At 46.0% G+C, this 22,296-nt stretch overlaps 1 long non-coding RNA gene across 3 annotated transcripts in view; it reads left to right on the top strand.

Moving 5' to 3' along the window:
• LOC134481552 (uncharacterized) overlaps positions 1–17,549 on the top strand; it is a 34,338-nt gene extending 16,789 nt beyond the window's left edge. Inside the window, exons 3-9 of one of the 3 annotated variants that reach the window (XR_015636335.1) lie at positions 6,186–6,392; positions 13,425–13,542; positions 14,017–14,272; positions 16,199–16,353; positions 16,539–16,704; positions 16,986–17,121; positions 17,277–17,549. This is a non-coding gene — a long non-coding RNA (uncharacterized LOC134481552). Of the gene's footprint in view, positions 1–6,185; positions 6,393–7,029; positions 7,484–13,424; positions 13,543–14,016; positions 14,273–16,198; positions 16,354–16,538; positions 16,705–16,985; positions 17,122–17,276 lie in introns of those variants that run through there. The other 2 variants (XR_015636334.1, XR_015636336.1) reach the window with 2 other exon arrangements.
• Positions 17,550–22,296: the final 4,747 nt, after the last annotated feature.

Genomic DNA, 22,296 nt, shown 5'->3' on the forward strand with positions numbered 1-22,296 from the left:
CATGATGCTTAGTCGTCTGGGCTCTGACTCTGCTCCTTTCTTGTTCTATGTCCTGGGGCAGGTTGACCTTCTCCTCTGTTCCTGAGTTTTATCATCTCCAAGGAGACAACGGTGTTAGCTTCAGTGGTATATTTTTATATTAAATACCCCGCATAGATTCCTTTTCTTAGTGTTGTGACAAAATACCTGGCTATATTAGTTACCTTTCTATTATTGTGATAAAATACTGTGATCAAGGCAATTATAGAAGACAGGGCCGATTTGGGATTATAGTCTGCATGGCGAAATAAGAGTCTATGTTGGGGGTTGGGGATTTAGTTCAGTGGTAGAGCGCTTGCCTAGCAAGCACAAGGCCCTGGGTTCGGTCCCCAGCTCCGAAAAAAAAAAAAAGAACCAAAAAATAAGCATGAAGCAGAGAGAGCAACTGGAGATGGCATAAGTCTTTAAACTCTCAAATCCTGGCCCCAGTATATACATCCTCCAACAAGTCTATACCTTCTAAGCGCCCCCAATAGCATCACCAGCTAGGACCAAGTACTCAGATACTTAAGCCTATGGAAGACACTCTCATCCAAACCATCACACGGACCAAAGCAACTTAAGGAAGCAAGGACTTATTTTGGCTCACAGTTTGAGGGCGCAGTTCATCATGTGGAGAAGGCATGGTGGGTGGGTGGGTGGGTGGGGCTTGGAGCATCTGGGCACACTGCATCTGCATTTAGGTTGCAGAGAGAGATGATGACACTCAGCTTGCCTTCTCCTGTTTGTTAGGTCAGGACCAACCCAAGGGATGGTGCTGCATCATTTTGGATGGGTCTCCCCTCCACCCCAGTTAATGTCATCTAGAAATTTCCTCACAGACATGCCCATAGGCTTGGGTACATGATGATTCTAAATCCTATCAAGTGGACAAACAAGATTAACTATCCCATCAGACCTTGATGGGTTCTGAGTTCTGAGACAGGCAGACTCAAATGCCTAGAGAGGTCAGTTTGGGGCAATATAGAGAGAGGATCTGTGGTCAAACAGAAGCACATCCATCTAAACAGGTGGGTTCTAGCTGCATTGTGGCATCTGTAGCATCAGCACATGGGTGGCTGAGACAGGAAATGGATGAGTTTGACATGAACTATGTGAAGAGACTGTCTCAAAAATGTGCAAGGCGATTCCTTTAGAGACCTGGGAACTGCGGACAGCTGTGGCCAGATTAATGGATATTTTAGGCAAGGGGGACTATCTAGAAGTTATGTGAAACTGTTCAGGTTTTAAAAGTTGCCAGGTCAAGTTGAATGTGTTTTTTTAATTAATTTTTTTGGCATTCCTATCTTGCTAGAGAGGTCTTGTTCACGGTGCCAGGCTAGGGCAGCACGTGTAGAAATAGGTTAGAGATGTGTCTCCTGAAGCAATGGCGATCTCCTTAGATGAGACTCTAGATCCAGATCTGGAGAAGCTATTTCTGTTGCTTCCATATTTATAATCCAGGAGTTTGAGGTCTTGGATGCTTATACATCTGGGGAGAGAAGACTTGAGGGCCTTGGGAAATGGCTTAGCCTATAAAATGCTTGCAGTACAAGCACGAGAGTCTGAGTTTAGATTCTCAGCACTGTGTACACAGCAAGACAAGCTTGTGTGTGTAAGTCCAGCACCAGGGGAAGGGGAAACATGAGGATCCTGGAGTTCATTGGCCAGCCAGTCTAACTATTAGTAAATACCAGGCTCAGTGAAAGACTTGGTCTCAAAAAATACAGAGGAGAGTAACTGAAGAAGGCACCAGATATCAGTCCCCCACGACATTCACATATACATGTACACATACTAACACCCCTTCCACGTATATGATTTTCTTTCTCTACAAGATATCTTATCTCAAGGATCAAAATAAGGTGCTCATTGGTCCAGAGATCTGTTTTAAACATGAGACTATGCCTCCACCCCCACCATCATCTCACTGAGCATCTAATCCTGCCTACCTCCACCACCACCACAGGGCACAGCATCAGGTCTAATATACAAGAAGCTGGGTCGGAACAGTCAGTGCATGCATAAATTCCAGCTCCATCACTTTGCAGCTTGACCATCGATAGGTCAGCTATTGCCTTCTGCCTCAGTTTCTCTCAGCATGGACAATTGCATAGGATAATTGAGAAATCAATAAGATAGTATAGAGAAACATCATGGTGCCTGATCAGACTGAGTGCTCAGTTATCAACCATGTTTGTTTAATGATTGTTCTCCAGTCTGGGTGACAGAATATTAGCTACAGAGTGATTGGTAAGGGCCATCTACACAACTTGCTTCACAGAGAGGGAGAATGAATCATCAGAATGTAAAGTGATTACTGAGAACCACAAAGGTTGGGATTAGCTAGGACACACCAGCTACTGTCCAATGGGGACCAGCTTCTCTTGTATTTCTCCCCAGTACTGGACACAGAGCCAATCATGAATGAGCTGTATGTGGAATGACTGAATGGACTGGCACTCAAGGAGGAGACAGATGCTCTTGACAATTCTTCTTTGTTTCCATTATATCGCATTCTTGCATCATTTTGACACACACACACACACACACACACACACACACACACACACACACACACAGAGCTGAGATGGCTCAGAGGGTGGCTGTCATCAATCCCCAGGATCACCACAGTGGGAGAGAACTGGCTTCCACAAGCTATCCTTGACTTCCTCCCCACCCTTGTTTGTTTTTTTTTTCTTTTGTTATTTACTCCTGTTTCTTCCTCTTTTTCTCTCTCTCCTCTGTTTCTCCTTTTCTTCTTTTCCACCCTCCTTCTCCCTGACCTTCAGATCACTGGAGGTTACTTAGTTCACCCCATTTTAATTGACCATCTACTGAAGGCAACATCTTCAGGCACTGTGATAGGTACAGCTATAAAAAGATAGAGCAAAACCCACAGACCCCTCTTTTCCTGGTGCTTGCAGTCTATTGAGAGAAGCCTTAATAGTCAATTGACTTTGCCAACTCAGCAATGGGCACCCTAGGGACTAATGCAGCAATGCTTGTGGGAGGCAGATGGCAGAGACAGGACCTGGATATGACCTGCTGGTGAGGGCTTCCAAAGGGCATGTACTGGAGCCAAGAACTGAGCCCTAGCACAGCCTATCAGGTGAGAGTGTAGGTTGGGCGTGGAGAAGGGTGTAGGCCTGAGGAATGGAGACAGAATGTGTGAAGGCTCTCAGCTAACCCCAGGTTTCCATCTGAGGGGAGCAAAGAGACCTAGAGAGTTTCAGTAAGGTTTATCCTTGCTCCCCATCACCAGTACCGAGGATTGAACAGTGTTTCATGTGGGGATCAAGCACGTGCCTTATGAGCTACAACTCTAATGCTCTTTCTACTTCTCATTTTTGGAGAGGGTCTCACTAGTTGCCCAGGCTTCATTTGAACTCTATTGCCTGGTCAATAAGTCATCCAAGCCAGAAGTCAACCTCAGGTGTCTCCACCTTGTTTCTTTAAAATTATTTATCATTGACACCGACACCATCATCAGCATTGCCATCATCATCACCACCATTGTCATCATCATCCTTGTTATTGTGTGTTTCTGTTCATGATGTATGTGAGGCATGTGAAGGTCAGAAGGGATTTCATAGAGTTGGTTCTGTCCATCCTTCGTCTCTTGGGTTTCAGGGCTCGAACTGGTGTTGGCAGGTTTGTGCAGTAAGTGTTCCAGCCGTGGAGCTTCTTGACCCTGCCATTTTCCTGCTTCATTCTCCTGAACAGTTACAATGACAACCTTAGACCACCAGGCTTAACCTGATCTTGATTCTTGTATATGTGGGTGTGCATGTGTGAGAGTCTCAGGATAATCTCAGGGGTCATTCCTAAGACACCATGTACCTTTTATTAAGACAAGGCCTCTTACTGCATGAAACTCGCCAGGAAGGTTGAAGCCAGAAAACCCCAAGGATCCCCCTGTCTCCACCACCATCTTGCTGAGATTACAGGCATGCACTACACCTAGATTTTGAATGTGAGTTCTGGTGATCCAATGCAGGTCCTTGCAAGGTAAGCACGTCACTGACTGGGCCATCTCCCTCGCCCTTCATCCTGATGCTGACTACAGTGGAAGGCACTGCAGTCTTAGCAGATGTGTGTAGTGATGTCATTGGCTATGCAACAGAGACGATCCTACCTGTGGGGCAGGGCCAAAGCAAGTCCCGGAGAAACATGCCCAACAAGGTTAAGACTCAGGAGGCAAACGTGTCAGGATATAGGCAGTTGATAAATGATGGTAAATCTTTATAGAATGTCATCTCTCAGTGAGGATTCTCCAGGCTCAGGGAGGCAGCAGCGTTCAGCTCCAACTACACAGAGCACAGTGTTTTGAAAGATGCTACGCCTTGTGCAAAACTGATTTCCTATCAGTCTTCATACAAGACTTACACTTCACACAAGACTTACAGAATGCCCACCATGGGCCCAGAAAAAGCAGGAATCTTTGCACTGACTGGGATGGTTCTAAGTATGATGTTACTGGATGCAATATCTAGGTGATAAACAGAGGAGATAAAATGCTTCCAGAAGTTTCCAAAGGACTTTAGGTTGCTGTGGCTATAATGATTTTCAGGACTCCATAACGTCAGCTGAAACTGAGGGTCAGTTTCTACCTCTGAAAGTGGTGAACACGTGGAGAGGGCTACATAAGCTGGGATGCACTGCGTTTTGTCCTTTGGAAGTTTGTAACATGTCCTTGGAGCATCAAAGCACAATAATGCTGGCCATTCCATCTACGTGGCTTTAGATATCAAAGGACATTGCTACAGTTTGGGTGTGAAATGTCTTCCATCGGCTCATTAAAACTTGATCCTTGCCTGATGGTTCTGAGTTTTGGGAGGTTACAGAACCTATAGGAGGTGGAACCTTGATGGAGGACGGACATCACTGGAGACAATCCTTGGGAATTTATAGCCTGGTCACACTTCCTGTTTTTCCTCTGTGATTTATATGTGTGGATGAAATGTGATCAGTTTACTTCCTGGCTACCAGGCCAGCCCTGTACTCCTGCTTTAAGCCTTCCCCATTGTGATGTGTGTGTATATGTGTGTGTGTGTGTGTGTGTGTGAGAGAGAGAGAGAAAGAGTATGAAGGTGAGTGTGCATGAGTGTGAGTGTGTGTGAATGTGTAAGGGTATGTGGGCACGAGGGCCCATGAGTGTGTTGTGTGCACATAAGTGTGTGAAAGTGTGTTGTGAGTGTGAGGATGTGTGTGCATGAGTGTGTGTGAGGGTGAGTGTGCATGAGGGCGTGTGAGTGTGTTGTGTATGCATGAGTATGCATGAGTGTGTATGAATGTGTAAGAGTGTGTTATGAGTATGAGGGTACATGTGTGCATGAGTGTGTATGTGTGTGCATGAGTGTGTATGTGTGTGTGTACGTGTGTGTGTAGTGTGTACGTGTGAGACTATGTGAGGATGTGTGCATGAGTGTGTATGTGTGTGTATGTGTGTGTGTAGTGTGTACGTGTGAGACTATGTGAGGATGTGTGCATGAGTGTGTGTGTGTGTGTGTGTGTGTGTGTGTGTGTGTGTGTACAGACCACACGTCAACCTCGGGTATCTTCCCCTTGTTTTTTAAGTTATGTGTCACCCTCACTGCTATTATTGTGTGTCTCTATTCATGATACACGTGTAGGCATGTGAAGGTGAGAGGGATTTTGTAGAGCTGGCTGTCTCCATCCACCTTCTCATGGGTTTCAGGGATGGAACTGGGGTTGGCAGGTGTGTGCAGCAACTGCTCTCAGCTGTGGAGCCATCTTTCTGGCCCACCATCTTGTTCTGAGGCAGGGTCTCTCAGTTTTGCTCGGAACTCACCAACTAGGCTTGCCAGTGAGCCATGGGAATCCTGTGGCTCAGCTTTGACATTGTGAATGTGCATAGTTGAGGCTGCTTTTGATCCTCATGCTTGTGTGACAAGCATGTTACCCAGTGAGCCGTCTCCTCAGCCTGGCTCATGCAGTTTTGAACAGTGAAGTTGCTGTTAGAACTCTTATGCTTTTCTGCGGCACGCACACTAAAATTTTCACTCTGTAGCCAGGTGCGCAGAGGACGAGCCCTCTGACTTGACTCCTGCTTGCGTGGTCTTCTGGAAACCCCAACTATGTCTCTTTGGCAGCTGTTTGGGATTGGCGGAGCGATTGATAACAGCTCATTTTCTGCCTTGCAGGTGCGGCACAGGGATTTCCTCCTGTGCCAGCTGTGTGATGGTCTGTCCTCCCCAGGTCTCACTCGGGGAGACGCTCTGGGGATGAGCAACTGACTAGGATTTTGCCCTGCTCCGCCCTGTCACCTGCCGTGGGCCTTCACGCTTGCCTACTGACTGGAGAGAAAGCATCAGTGAGTGCAAAACCAAGTCTCCACGGTTCAGGTTCAGGTAAAGTGCAAAGCAGGGATTGGGGGGGCTGCTTTTCTTTTTTTCTTGTCTTTAGAGCAGCGATTCTCACCCTGTGGCTCTTGACCATTTGGAGGTCAGATGACCCTTTGATAGGGGTCACCTATAACCACCCTGCATATCAGATATTAACATTATGATTCATAACAGTGGCAAAGTTACAGCTATGAAGCAGCAAAACAAAGTAATTTTATGGCTGGGGATCACCACACAAGGAGCTGTAATAAAGGGTTGCAGCATTAGGTAGTTTAAAATTACTGCTTTAGGGAGTGATTGAGTGAGGGAGGGAAAGACACACACACACACACACACACACACACACACACACACAGAGAGACAGAGTGAGAGAGAATATGCAAAATGTCAGAATGCACGAGGAGGCAAGGAGCAACTGTGGGTGTTGGTCTTCAGGAGTCATTCATTTTGCTTTTCAAACAGGATCTTACACTAGCTTGGAACTCACGGCGTAGGTTAGGCTGGCTGTCCAAGGAGCCCACATGTCTGTGCCTTACCGTCACAGGATTACAAATGTGCATCACCATGCCTGACCTTGTAGATGGGTTCTAGGTGCTATTTTTCTAGAGGGATCGTGTTTGAGTGCTTCTTATGCTTGTCACAGGTTCCAGGAAGCTCACAAGGCTGCAAACACAATTATCGTGCAAACCACTGAGCCAGTGCTGTGTCCATGGCAGTATGAACAGAGGAGACAAATGACATGTCCAGGCACCACAGAAAACGGTCTAGTGATGCAGGCCTGCATGAGTTCCCGGCATTCAGGAGGTAGAGGCGTGAGGATCAGAGGTCCAAGGTATCCTTGGCTACGTAAAAGAGTATGAAGCTGGGTAGCCTGGGTTCCATAAGACCCTGTCTCACAACGAATCAAAACAAGCAAAAAAGAAAAGGAAATGCCATGCAAAAGTTGCACAAATATGTACAAATGTATTTATGTGCAGGTTTCCACATCCACATAAACGGTGCTTTCAGGAGACCCATCTTGGTCCAGATCTGCTGATTTTATGGGTAATAATTTTTAAATGACAATTCCACAACTCCGAGTAAACCTTCCAGTTCAACTGCTTCTTCTACATTTTACACGAAAGGAATGTTAATTAGCGGTTCATCTTGGAGAGGAGAAATTGACTAAATTCTCATTTGTTGTGTAAAGGTGAAAGATGATTGCCTCTGTTTGCCTCCAACTCTCTTCCCCATTCCTTGTTTTATGAAACAAAGTTTCCTATAGCCCAGGCTGTCCTGGAAGTCACCATGTTGCCCTGGATGACCTTGAACTCCTTCTCCTCACTCTGTTTCCCAAGTGCTGGGGTTGCAGGTATGCACTTCTATGCCTGGCTTTGTGCAGTGCCAGGGACTGAACCTAGGACTTTGTGCAGGCTAACCAAGAAGTTGAGCATTAGAGCCACATCCCCTGTCCATGGTTTGTTTCTTGAACTTGAAAACACATAATGAGGCATCTGCTTCCTGTTGTGAAATCGCCTTTCTCCCAGCAATAGCTGTATGAAAATCACAGCCTCTACTGCAGTAGTATAATTTCCTATGATAAACCAAGATGGATTCTAGTCAAGGTTACCTCTGGGTTCTACTGCACACAGCAAGACAAATGCATGGCCTGACCTGGAGCTGTGACTTGTCATTTGCAGGTGTCTTTGCTCACATCTGACTGGGGCATCCCCCTTTTCTCTATGAACACATGGGTGGAGCCTAGGACTTTCTGTTGGGGTACCTTAGCAGTCTTGATCCCTTAATAATCCACCATCCATTATGTCTGTTCAGGGAAGCACTTTATTCTGTGTGCTTCAGACTTACATTCCAGGAAGCAAAAGGTGATCCTGTGTGCTTCTCCAGGTCAACTCAACTGCTTTCCATAGTCTGGGGGATGTATGTCATCAAATGGGTATCACAGTGTAGATGTTTGTACTTGTGTGTAGGTATGTATGTGTGTGTGTGTGTGTGTGTGTGTGTGTGTGTGTGTGTGTGTGAGCAAGTGGTTGTCAGGGGACAACCTTAGATATCACCTTTCAAGTGTTATCTACTTGTTTTGAGACAGGGCCTCTCACTGGTCTGGAACTGGCCAAGTAGGTTAGGCTGGCTGGCCAGTATGTTCCAGAGATCTGTTTTGTCTCTGCCTTTGTAATGCTGGGCGAACAAACACAACCACTACACCTTATTTATTTGTTCATTTGCTTTCTTTTTGACTGAGCTATCTCAGCAGCCCAGGATTTTTAATGTTTTAACTACGTTTATTTATTTAATTAGTGCTTTTGTGTACCCTGGGCTACAGTATACATGTGGAGGCCAGAGGCCAGGAAGACTCAGCTCTCTCCTTGTACCCATTGTGTCTAGGGATCAAACACATGTGACCAGGCTTGGAGGCAAGTGTTTTCACATACTTATCCAGCATGTAGGCCCAACCCTTTACAGAAAGAAGTTTGTGTGTGTGTGTGTGTGTGTGTGTGTGTGTGTGTGTACATGTGTATTGGTGGCCGAGAGCTTGTATATGCATGTGTGTGGAGGTCAAAAGACATCTTGCAGGAGATAATTCTCTTCTTCCAACATGCAGGTCCCTGAAATCCCACTTGCTGTTGGGCTTGGAGGCAGCCATCTTTACTCATTGAACCATCTCTCCTCCCCTCACACCGCTTTATTTTTCAACCATGAGTATTTTGACTGTAGGAATGAATCTCAAGAAACTACAACTCAGGGTGAGCTTCCATATGGCTATCAGGAACTGTTTACCGTCAGACAAGCAGACCTGCTAAGATCATTCCAGTGTAATTGGGGACTCAGCTAACATCAGGGAAAAGGGAAATCCGTTTCCACCATGTGAAATGGTTCATAGTGCAGGAATGAGCAAAGCTTGCTGAGCTGGGACCTCATAGGCAAGTTTCTGTTGTTTGGCACCTTCTATTTTTGCTGTTTTTGTGAGACAGGCCAGTTGAAGCCAACCAAAGGCCAACTTTATGACCCTCTCTCTGATGGGCCCCGCAAGTCTCTCACAATGGCCTTATAAGGATGAACTCTGAATAGGATGTCCTGGTGTGAGAATCAATCCATAGTGAGGATGACTTTCCCCCCCTCCTAGGTCTTAACCTTTCATAGCGAGACGGGTAACCAGGACAGTAGGAAATCGAAACAAGCTATGTTTAGCAGAATTTTACATACCATAATCTCTTTACCATGGTCAAGCAAGGAAGGAATGCTCAGACTGATCGTTCTGGCTCAAATCCATTTCAGAGTGGAGTGATTTACGACTTAACACCATTCTTGATTTTTCCCTGAGAGTGAAGTTACATGACCCAAGAATAACATTAGTCTGCACCAGGCTGGGTGAGAATGGCCTTCTAAAGGGTGGTCTTGGTCTCAGCTTTTCACCCACGTCTCAGACTTCCTCCAAAGTCCCAACAAGCATGCAGGAGCACTGCTATTGTAAGAGGCTGACAGCCTGGTGAGTTATGAGATCAGAGGGAGTCTGGTCCAAGAGCCTTCGCTGTCTTGTCACCCATGAATCTTGACTTAACCCAAGCACAGGAGACCCAGTGAGTGCTACCTCATTTCCAGCTCCAGTCTTGACCTACAGATCCCTCTGCCCTTTGCTTGATCTAAAGAGACAGTAAAGTGTTAGGAGGTTGGGACCGGTCATCTCAGCTCAGGCAGAAGAACAAAATCAAGGCAAAGCTGAGAGATTTTGATGATTAATGCAGGGCTTGGGAGATGGTTCAGTTAATACAGTGTGCTTGCTCTTACTAGCATGAAGACCTGAGTTCAGATTCCCCAGCATGTACACGAAGAAATTCAAGCATGATGTACCTACAAAGACCAGAGCTGGGGAGGTAGACAGGAAGATGCTGGTCCTTGTTAGCCAGCTAGTCTGTCCAGATGGATGCGCTCCAGCTTCACGGAGAAACCCTGCCTCCACCCAACCCCTGCCCAACAGGTGGTGGAGAAAGATAAAAGAAGACCCCAGAATAGGCCTCTGGTCTCCATACACACACACACACACACACACACACACACACACACACACACACACACACACACACACACACACACAGAATAAATGGACGTAAAAACTAGTCCCTTAAAATAGCCCAAGTTCCTCAAAACCCATCCAGCCAGACTTGTAAACAGGCGATTGAGATGCTGAAACTGCTTCAAGACAGATGTCTTTTTAAACAGTGTTCAGGATTCCTTCTGGGGCTCCTAGTTACGCAGTTCCTCAAGCAAGAGGCACTTTATCTTCAGACATCTGCAACTGTCAGAGAGGTGGTGTGGCAGCACAGATGTGGGGCCTTGTGCATTAAAGCTCACAGGCACATCCTGACCACCATCTCAGAGCAAACAGTTGGTGGGCAGCTCAGGGGAGAGCTATGCTCCTGTGGACTCACTATGACCAGCCTCTGCCCCTGCTCTGCTGAGCCTCTCTCTTTGCCGAGCGGCTAAAACCTGTAATTTCTGGTTTTCTTGCTATGTAGTGCAGGCTGACCTTGAACTCACAGAGATTTGACTGCCTCTGTCTTCTTAGTACTGGGATTAAAGGTATGTGCCTATACCCTGACACTTGGTTTATTTTCTCAGCTTTTAAGAGTGGCTGAGAGCTGGGGAATTGGCTCAGGCAATAAAGTGCTGGCTGTGCGAGTGTGAGGACCTGAGTTCGTTCTCCAGGACCTATATGAAAAATAAACAAGCAAGCAAGCCATCAGCAACAGCGAGGAGTGGGGTAGCAGGCTTGGGATCCCAGCCTTTCAAGAGACAGAGATAGGTGGGTTCCCTGAGGAATGGCAGCCAGTGTAGCCATCATGAGATGTTCCAAGACAGTGAGAGATCATGTCTCAGAAAACAAGATGAATAGATCCAGAGGAAGAACATCTGAGTGGACCTCTAGCCTCTAAGCTTACATGCACCTGCATAACACTCGAACATGCACACACACACACACACACACACACACACACACACACACACACACACAAAATGTGATTGACAGGGTCCTCTCCTGTTTCCTGCAGGGGTAAAATTTCTTTTATCTCATCAAAATATAGCCCCGACACACACAGACATGCTTGGTTAAATTTGTAATATTAGCCCCCAAATATCTCCGCACTTACTTGCCTAGATCCTTCCACTAATTTGATGGGGATGATTTTGGGACAGATGACAGGGAGACACCGACAGCTCTCTGTTAATATGAAAGGGACCACTGTAGCACCTCTTTTCTTTCCCATGGTAGGTAACGCCTCATGCTTAAGTGAGACCCAAGTGGGTTACCCCACATAGCTGGAACTCTGAGGAATCAGCCCGTCATTAAGAAGCAGAGTGCTGGTACACAGTTCAGTGGTAGAGCAACTGCCTGGCATGCACCGAGTCCTGGATCAGATCTCCCATCCCCAAACCAAAGCAAGCAACCTAACCCACAAGATCTAATGGTATCTTCATATAGCATTTCAGAGACAAAGGATTAAAATTGTTTTAAAAACCGTAGCCCAAGGGGGCTGGTGAGATAGCACAGCAGCTAAGAGACCCACGTACAGTTCTCAGCACCTGGATGGCTTGCAACTGCCTGCAACACCAGCTCCAGGGGATCTGCTAATGTCTTTTGGTCTCGAAGGCACCTACACTCACTTGCATGCACACCTACATTTTATTTGAAAATGTAATGTGTTTTCAAAACGAAGAACTGTGGGTCAAGACCATATCTGAACCTTGAATGCAGGCCTATCCGGGGGTTTAGTGGAAGAAATAAAGAAGAGAACTCACCAAGAACTAAGCTAGAAAGTCACACCGTCTTCTTACCAGTTGTAGTAATAAAATCAATACTGTTGAAAATAATGAAAGTTTTGAGGGTCATTAATCAGTTAAAATATTTTTTTTTGCAATGGGGAGAGTCTTATCCATCTCAGGCAAGTGTATTATCATTGGTCTACACCCTTAGTCTTGCTATTGGTGTGGTGCAGTGGTGTGTGTGTGTGTGTGTGTGTGTGTGCTCATGTGTGTGTGTGCTCATGTGTGTAGGCGTGTGTGAACATGTGTGCACCTGCATGAAGGTCAGATGGCAACTTTGGGTGTTGATTCTTGAGGAATAGTCTACTCTTTGTGTGTGTAAGTGTGTGTGTGTGTGTGTGTGTGTTTTGGGGGGTATCTCACTGGCCTGCAATTCATCAGGTAGACTGGCTGACTGGCCCGAAAGTCCCTCAGGGATCCACCTGCCTCCATCTCCTGTGTGCTGGGATTGTAGGATTTGACACCATGTCCAGTCTTTATGCACTAGTTCTATGGGTAGAACTCAAGTCTTCCTGTTTGCTTGACAAGAACTTTGTTGATCAAGCCAGATCCCCAATCCTTTTGTCAGTTTTATTAAGGAGTTTCCCTTGGTGGGAAGTTAAAATTGGCTGTGGGGGCCTTTACATTCTCCGAACAGTTCTTGGTCGACAGCTGCTTGTAGCAAAACCCTTCCAGAGTTAGTGTACAATCTCTGTCCTCACTGTTGGCTTCGTTCATCCATAGTGACATTCTGGCCACTAAAAACATCATTTAAATTAATTTCCTGGCCAATAGAATGCGGTTTCCTGGAATTTGAGCTATGTGTGTTGCCTGGACCATGTTAGGGCTGAAGCAACTGGGCCAGGCATGGCCTAGGGTACAAAGAGGTGGTGATTAATTTAGGGGTCAAGTGTTTAAACATCTGGCGCCCGTAGACTGCTTGCTTCAGTTCAGACACCTCTGCTTGGGAAGCAGGAGCAGCGGCGAGCCCCCCTGCTGTCCTTATTTTCAGCCTAGTTGCCTGGTGCTCTGCCCTTCAGCTTCTCTGAGACACAAGCCCAAGGGAGAACGTACACTGCAGTTTGTACCACCCTGTGGTGACTTTATGCTATGACATACACTCTCTCCACTAGCCTTCTTAATCTACTGCTAGCTCCAAGGGTCACAATTTAGCTTCCTTCCCATGTCCAGACATTTTGGAGGGGCTTGGTCAAACCTGAAGTGGGTTTCCCTGTCTTTAAGGACCCTGAGAATCACCTGTGCTGAACTCTCGATGCCACTATGGTTTCTCCTATTTTGTAAGGAATTAACCAGCACCAGACCAACCCAGAATGAGGGTGCTTCAGACATGGCTCAGCAGGTAAGACCATTTGCTGTACGAGAGAGAGAGCCTGTGTTCAGATCCCCAGCATGTGGGTAAAGAGTCCATTGTGGCTGTGTAGGCGCTTGTAACCTTAACGTTGTGCTCCATGGAGACATGAGGATCACTGGGGTCAGCTGCCAGCTTAGCTCCTGGATCTGTGAGATACTCTGCTTCAGGGGCATAGAGCAGAATCTGAAGTTGTCCTTTCTGGCCCCTGCATTCATACACCTGCATACACAGAAACCACATATACACACTCCACACAGGTAAACCACATACACACTAATAAATAAAATAAGCAAACACCTCAAAACCCAGAGCAAGCTCTAGCCTAAGCCAAGGGCAGCTCCCCAAGTTCAACGCCCACTAGGGTCTGGTGCTGAGAAAGGAAAGTGGATGGCCTCCGATGCCCACAGAAGTGTTTGCTTTTTCTCTCTATCCACAGATCTCCCAAATGTTCTTTTTCCACAGTGTACCCCCAACCCCCAATTTTATACATAGCAGATGGTGTTCAAACAAGTCAAGGAGCAGAAGCTGCAAAAGGCTTAGAAGTAAAAAAAAGACAGTGAAACTCATATATTTCTTCAAACGATAAGATGAACTACAGATGTTTGAGGACTGGAGATGGTGCCGCCTGCAACTGCAGCCCCACTTAAAAGAAGAGTCCCTTATGTTTAACGTTGGACAAGCCCGGTAGCTGTCACGGCATGATTTACGGAGGGTGTTTGTAAGATTTTATGTTACTGGGGACCTGGCAATGAAAACCCCATTCCTTCTGCCCGTAGGCATTATCTCCTAGAGTCCACGGTGGAGTTGTGGGGGTGAACTTGGCGCTCCATAGCCAGTCTGTGGTGCTCTGGCTTCCTGCCTTCTGACCAATGCTTCCTCCTACCCTGGATACTTAAACTGACCCCTTTGTGGGGATCTTGGTCCTTGGAAGTGTCCTGTCCCTACCTGACACCTGCAGTCAGATTACTCTCAAATTAAGCTTGACAAAGTTGCTAAAGGTGAAACAGTTGTGTGGCAGAATCCAGCTGCAGATAGAAAACAGCTGCCTTCAAGGCTTCCCCCCTTCTTCTTAAGCAAGGAAAGAATCTCCATAGGATGTTTAAAATGTGAACCTAAAGGTTATCTTAAAAAGGCCAGCCTGTGATCGGAGAGTGCCATGGCTGCTTTTGGGGTGACTTCTCACTCAGTCATAAATATTACCCACTGAATCCAGGGACCCAAGACCTCCAAATATAGGTTTCCTTTCCTGCCTCTGCCTCCCAAGGCTTTTTATTCCTTTTATATCTTTATATATTTACTTATTTATCCATTTATTTGTTTGTGTTCACGCTCATGAACATGCTACTCTGCATGCATATATAGTACACACACACACACACACACACAAGGTCAGAGGGAACTTAAAGGAGTCCGTTGTTTCCTTCCACAGTACAGATGATTCTGGGCAGGAGGCTTAGATCATCCAGCTTGGTGATGAGCATCTCCCAGGCCCTGAGGCTGATCTTAGGGATGTTGAAAGCATTAGACCTTTTGGACATCCATGCCTATCCTCAGATACAGCTAAGGTGGACTCAGACATTTAGGCTTATTAAAACACATGCAGAGAGCTCTTCCCGCAGGTGGCCGTGGAATTGGTATGAGTCCAGGCAGAGGCAGGGGGAGGGTCCCCAGCCATTTCTGGAGCTGAAACGTGTGCTGTCTTTGAAGTTCCCACAACTCAGGTGCCAGCCTCTCCCAGCAGCCTAAGAGGAGGAAGTCATTTCTTTTCAAGCAAGGGAGTGAATTCCCAGGGAGCTGGATGTTTCCACTAAGCAAATCATTGGGAAGTTATTTTCTAGAGGATGAGGGGTGGGGGAAGGCTGCTGGAGTGCAGCATGAAGAATGCAAGCTAGGTAGGAGGCATCACGAAGTGGCCAACAAGGACTGCAGGAGGAGGCCAGGAAGACAGTAAGGGACTTTCAAAGTCAATGCTGCTGAGGAGGCTGACATAGCTCAGTGGATGGAAAGTGCTTTTCGTGCAACAACTAGAGTTGGAGTTCTATCTTAGAACCTGGAACCAATGGGTTGTCATCCAATAACCCCAACCTTGTACTCAGAGTGGGATAGAATCAGACATTTCATAGATATGCAGTGTAGAGGCGGAAGGAGAGAGAGAGAGAGAGAGAGAGAGAGAGAGAGAGAGAGAGAGAGAGAGAGAGAAACAAGGCAGAGGAAGAGCCTTCCTGTAGTTTCCACACACACAGTACACATCATGTACCCCTAGTTCTCAAAATAAATCAATACAATAATCTTTAAAAGTTCACATCTGTGGGCACAGAGGCAGGAGGATGGGAAGGTAGGACTTCTCGGGATCTGGTCTGCTTTCATAAACATGAAAGCATGTTAAACATGTTAAACAACAGAACCATAGCCCTTGGCTCTTTATCTTGACCCCAGGTTTGGTGGTGAGAAGGAGGCACAAGTCTAAGCCGGAATGATCTCTTGGAGTCTTTGTCCTCCCTTCCCCGTATTCACACAAAACCCCACCAGGAAGCTCCTACAGCTATGATTCATGTTCAAAGGTTTAGAGTTAAGCGGTAAGCACACAGCGTGGTTTTACTTTCGTGGCTTCAGGTTCTCATGTCCCTTTTCTTCTCTGAGACAGGGTCTCAGGTAGCCCAGGCGGACTTTGAACTCACTATGTAGCTGAACTCCGGGGGCTCCCTACTTCACGTCTGAAGTGTCGGGAGGAGATATGTACACCGCCATGCTCGGCTTGTGCAGGGCTGTGGATGGAATGGATGGCTTTGTGGATGCTTGGTAAGTTCTCTACCATTGGAGCTGTATCTTTAGCTCTCACCTCGCTTCTTTCCTCTGTGTGGGTGGATTCCCTACTGTCTAAGTGAAAGTGATGGCTGGGGGTGGGAGGGTAGAGACAAAACTGCTCTTGTGCCTGTGATTGACCAATAAGGACATTGCCTCTCTGCTCTCCTCCCCCTTTGCAGGCTAAACTCTTCTCTGAGCCTTTTTCCTCATCTTCAAAGACCAGGGAACTTTCTAGGATGAAAGAAATGATTAAACAGTGCTGGAGACAGTGTACTGGCTCCGTGCCTGCCACCCAGCAGGGACTTAATAAACAGTGAGCTTTCTGCTACCTGCAGGGAAATCCAGGTGAAAGAAATGCCAAACTAAGGCTGGCGGGGTATGCATGACTAGATTGGGGTACTGCATCATAGCCACCACGACCCATCCTTAAATGGTGCATGCGTATGGTTAATCTCAATTAGATCTGCAGGATCTAGAGCAGTGGTTCACAAGCTTCATGATTCTGGGATCCATTAATAAAGTTCCTTATGTTGTGGTGACCCCTGGCCATAAAAATATTTTTGTTGCTATTTCATAACTAATTTTGCTACTGTCAAAAAATCCTAATGTAAATATCCGATATGCAGGACATCTGATATTCAACCCTAGTAAGGGGTTGTTCCAGCTCCAACGGAGTTGAGATTCACAGGTTAAGAACTGCTGATCTAGAACCCTCCTTGAGCCAGGCCTCTGGATATACCAGTGAGATATTATCTACATTAGGTAAACCTCAAGGCCTGCCTGTAAGGGATTTTCTTGATTAGGTTAATTAAAGTGGGAAGCCCCACCCTAAATTTGCATGGTACCTTCCTGAATGTAGAGTCCTAGTGAAATGCTTTTAATATTTTGCCTTCTTGCCTTTGTCTCTTTCTGGCAAGTGCCTCTGCCAGTGCTGCTGCCACTGCTTCTGTTGCCACCGTCCTTCCTTGACATAGAACCCAGTTTCTTTGGACTTATAGCCTGGGCTGAAGAGCCATGAGTATCCAAGAATCCTCCAAGCCTTTGGCAACAGGTTGGGATGGCTGAGTCATGCGAGTTCACGGCTGAGCAACCCCTGAATCTTCACTCTCTACAGTGTGAAGACGGCCATTGTTGGAATACCTAGCTCTTATTGTGTAAGCTAATTGAATAAAATCCCCTTTCAATATGCATTCACTTTATTGGTTTGTTCCTCTGGAGAAGCCTGACTGATACACATTGGTCTCAGATACCAGCATCACCCTCAAGGAGCTCCTTCCCACAGCCTGGCTGGGATCTGGGTAAAGGGATGCCAGAGTTTTTCTCTGTCTGTTTTTCCCATCCCCACATCCATCGCTTTCCTTCTCTGCTTTTTACCTCATGGATATGGATCGCTACTCTTGGATCCCTTTCCCTGCCTAGGTTGGGGCAATCACAGCTCAGTTCCAGCTCTTACAAGGCTCTCACTGGTTCACCAAGGTGGATTTTGTTGGAATTGTTACTTAGCTGTGTTATTACTTCTCTGGTATGAGAAGAAGTTTGTTCATGTACCCCAAGGAATAGTGTCACACAACACCCCTCCTGCCCTCAGCTCTGGTCCTTGAGCTCCTTCAGGTCACTCACTGGTTTCTTTGATTGACATGTGAGTCATGCCCCAAACCACTCGTTGAATGGATAAATGACAGAGACCCAAGTCATAGAGGTTCTTGCAGGGCTATATTGGTCTCCATCTCCTTGCACAATGTCCCCTACTTGACCCTCTATCTTTGACTCAGTTCTCCAGCACACACTCCTGTGAATTGCACTGCACATGTTCAGTGGGAGGTAGTCTCTATTCTGGTGTAGTTCTCACTAGCCTGTGAGGTTCTGTGCCACCCTTGTTGCATGCATGTACAGTTCAATCATGGTGATGATTTGGGAGAAGAGAAAGGTGTTGAGCCACCATAGTTTACCCAGGGGCAGCTGCTCTCCAGTTCTGCCCATCCCTACGGGGCAGGAGGGACTTCAATTCAAGCTGAGCCAGAGGAATGGTTTCTCACAAGGCTCTTCTTCTCTGATGAGGAGCCAGACTCTATAAATATATGCTGTGCCTGAGGGCAAACTAAATCAAGAGTAAATAGTTGGTGCGATGGTTAGCTAGACTGGATTAATGAACTAGTAAAGCACACCTCTGGGTGTGTCTGTGATGATGTTTCACAGATGAGTAGTAGATCATGATGAGTCCGATCTAACGAGTGGATTAACTTCCTGATGGATTCATAACATGATGAATATGATGGCATTATTGGGAGGTGGTGAAAGGTCAGAGGTGGGGTCTGGTTGGAAGAAGTAGGTCACTAGGAGCTTACCCTTGGGGGTTACGTTTGTCCTGCCTGTTTTCTGTATTTCTTTTTCTCTGTTTCTTGTCCCCCATGATATCACTCTCCTCCTCTGATCCCTCCCTGTAGTAATAGATTAGAACTATAAGATACAATGAACATTTCTTTCTTTGTTTTTTTCCCCCCCTTGGGTGTTTGGTTTGCAGTGACTCAAAAACCTGACTAATAGGGTTGGTTCATAAATCATTTCTGTTCTGCCCTAAATGGGCTCCTTGATTGTCTAGGGAGGAGTGTCTATCCCTGTTGGAGTAGTTGGCATCCTTGTCGTGGGGAAGGAGGAGTTGGAATGCTGAGCTCCTGACATGTGCTGCTGATGACTGAGCCAAGCTATTGGGGAGCTAACCCTTTCCTGTGGTATCTCTTAGAGGACAGTGATGTTGGCGATGAAGAGGATGGTGGTAATAATGGAGTAAAGATGGTGATGGTAGTGATGAGGTAATGATGGTGGTCGTGATGGTGCTGAAGATGGTGATCACAATGATACCCTGCAGACAACCCGTCTTGTAGAGCTGCAGCATAGGCCTAATGTACCCATCACATACTTTTCAAATGTATACAAATATACTCCCGCTTGGGCTTAAGAATCAGACTGCACAGATGACTCTGTCCCAGGTTCTTCTGTACTGCAGTGTGAGGAAGGCTCAGAAGGGGCACAATCCACAAGGACATTCTTTGCCCATTTTGGGTCCCAAACCTTCCCCTACACAGGGACGTAGTGAAAGAGCAAGGATTGCATCATAGTTGGTGTGACCATTCAACCATTAGGAAGCCAAATCATGGTCCTATACGGTTCTACTCCAGTGGCATGATTTATGGCAGGTATTTGTGGGCTTTGTGTCTTGATCAGGAATGGTCCATTGTGAAAGTGCTGCGTGGGTTTGGCTTGCTGATGTTGGCAATGCAATTATGATTTAATTGATGAATAGACATGAATGACTAGTAATTAAGGTATTACCTGTTAGCTGGGAAAAACATCTCACATACCCAGCTCATTGTTATTAGCCTATTGATGGAAGGGTGCCTTTGCTTCTGGGGATCATAGGGTGCCCCTTTGCAGGGTGAGTTATAAAGAAAACAAATGACACTCATTAACCTATTCCTGAGAACCCACAGATTGTCCTTTCAGCTACTGTAACAGGTGAGCTTTATTGATATGAAATTAGCCTTAAGCTCTGATCTGAAGGTGACCTGTCTAGGAGCCAGCCTTCCTGGAGGTTGGCATAGGAAGTCTATGTAAGTAGCCTTCACTGTCTTCCTGGGCTCCCATTGCCTCTTTCCTTCTTTGAGTGTTGAAAACTTTCCTCTGTGGCTAACACTGAGGAACAATGTAACATGTAACTTCTAATTAAACTTTTCAATATGTGGCAAAATTGTACTGCATGAATAAGTAAAGGCTGCATAATGGAAGTCTATTAGCCAAGTGAATATACTCTTTTTAAGTCAAATTTCTATACCACTTTTGTATTATCTCCCATCAGAAGAGAACGTGCAATTACCAATTTTATCTTATCTAGGATTATTATGAAAAAGTAGTAAAGGAAACTTCATTCCAGGAGCCATAATGTGATTTTTGATTAATACGAGCTCTTATGTGACAAGAATATTTCTTTCTGGCAAAGTGTGCATTTGGCTTTCTGTGTGAACCGGCTTGAAAGCTGTATCTCAGAGGAATGATTGTTCAGTAATTGAGCATATGTGTCTACATAGAGGTCAGACTTGCAGGGCATGCCAAAGTATGAGCAGGGCAGGTACTCTAGTTAGCACTGACTGCCAACTTGACAATCTAACATCACCAGGGAAAACGTCTCAGTTGAGTACCGTCTTTATCAGTTTGTCTGTGGGGGATTGTCTTTATTGTCAGTAGGTGTAGAAGGGCCCAGGTGACTGTGAGGAGCACCATTCCCCAGGCAGGCACTCCTGGGCTACATAGAAAACTAGATAAGCATGACCCTGTGAGCAAGCCAGCAAGCAGCATCCCTCCCTCCATGGTTTCTGCTTCATGTTCTTGCCCTGATTTGCCTCAGTGAAGGACCTGGAAGTGTCAGCCATCTAAATCCTTTCCTCCAGTAAGTGGTTTTTGGTCAGAATTTTTTTTTATCACAATAACAAAGGGAACTGGATGAGCAGGGAAAGGTTGACTGGGCTTCAAAAGTCTAGTTTAAAAAACAAATGTGTATGTCTGTGATGTGTGTGTGTGTGTGTGTGTGTGTGATGTGTGTGTGTGTGTGTGTGTGTGTGTGTGTGTTTCTGTCTTTCTGTGTATGTGTCTGTCTGAGTACATATGTACCATAACTCAAGGATGGAGGCCAAAGGACAGCATCGGTGTCAGTCCTTATTTGAATCAGGTTCTCTTGTTGTTCATTTCTAGCTTGCCTGGGAACTTCTGAGGATTCTCTGTTCTCTGCCTTCATAAGAGTGCTGGGCTTACAGATGTGAACTACTGTACTGTTTGCCTTTACATGAGTTTGGGGGCTCGAACTCAGGTCCTCTTGCTTGACGGGCTTGTGGTTCATCTTCCCAGCCTTCTAGCCTAATTAGTTTGTTCTTAGCATACCTGACACATTGTGGATGAATGTGTAAGTGGTTAAAATTTATACAGAGATCCAGGTCATAAGTGCGTACTGGAAACCTCAGCCTGTATCTGTTGTTTGAGTCAAACACATTTTCTTTTTAAATTTTTATAAAAGTGTCTATTTATTTATTATGTTTTATGTTATGAATGTTTTTCATGCATGCATGTGTGTCCACCATGTGCATGCCTGGTGTCTGTGGAGGTCAGAAGAGGGTGTCGTACTACCTAGAGCTGTAATTATGGACAGGTGTGAGCTACCTTGTGAGTACAGGGAATCAAACTTGGGTCTTCTGCAAGAACAAATGTCTTTAACTGTTGAGCCATCTAGCCAGCTCCCAAAGCACATTGTTAATGTATAAAAGACACTTAAGACACAGACGTCCCTGATGTCAGCACCTTCTCCCACTCCAAATACATAAGGAAATGGTTTGGATCTGAAATCAAGTATTTTGAACTTATGCTCCCTAGAGAAGTAGGCTAAATAACATTGCTTCTGCTCTTGTCCTTGCATGGGAGTGACCTGTATGCAGAATAGTCACTTGGGAAGTATCAGGGAGGGACAAGGAGGGAATTGCTCTATTCCTCTGCAAAGAACCTAAGTGGACCAGTATCCATACTCACCTGTTTTCTAGAGGTGCCAGGGGTTTGCCAACATGACACAAATGAGAGCCATCTAGGAGGACGGAAGTTCCATTAAGGAAATCCTTTCATCAGACTGGCCTGCAGGCTGTCTGCTTGGCATTTTCCTTGAGTGTCAATTGATGTGTAAGAAACCAGCCCACTGTGGGTAGGGTCACCTCTGAGCAGGTGGTCCTGGGAGGTAGAAGAAAAGTAGCTGCTCGTGACTCTGGAAGCAAGCCAGTAGGTAGCATTTCTTCCTGTCTTCTGCCTCAGCTTCTGCCTGAGCCCTGCCCTGATCCCTAGTGGTGATCCATTGTGATTAGGATGTGTAAGCCAAATAAACCCTTTCCTGTCTTGGGGCTTTACTGC

Source organism: Rattus norvegicus, chromosome 13, assembly GCF_021556685.1.
Source record: "Rattus norvegicus strain SHRSP/BbbUtx chromosome 13, alternate assembly SHRSP_T2T, whole genome shotgun sequence".
Classification (NCBI taxonomy): Eukaryota; Metazoa; Chordata; class Mammalia; order Rodentia; family Muridae; genus Rattus; species Rattus norvegicus.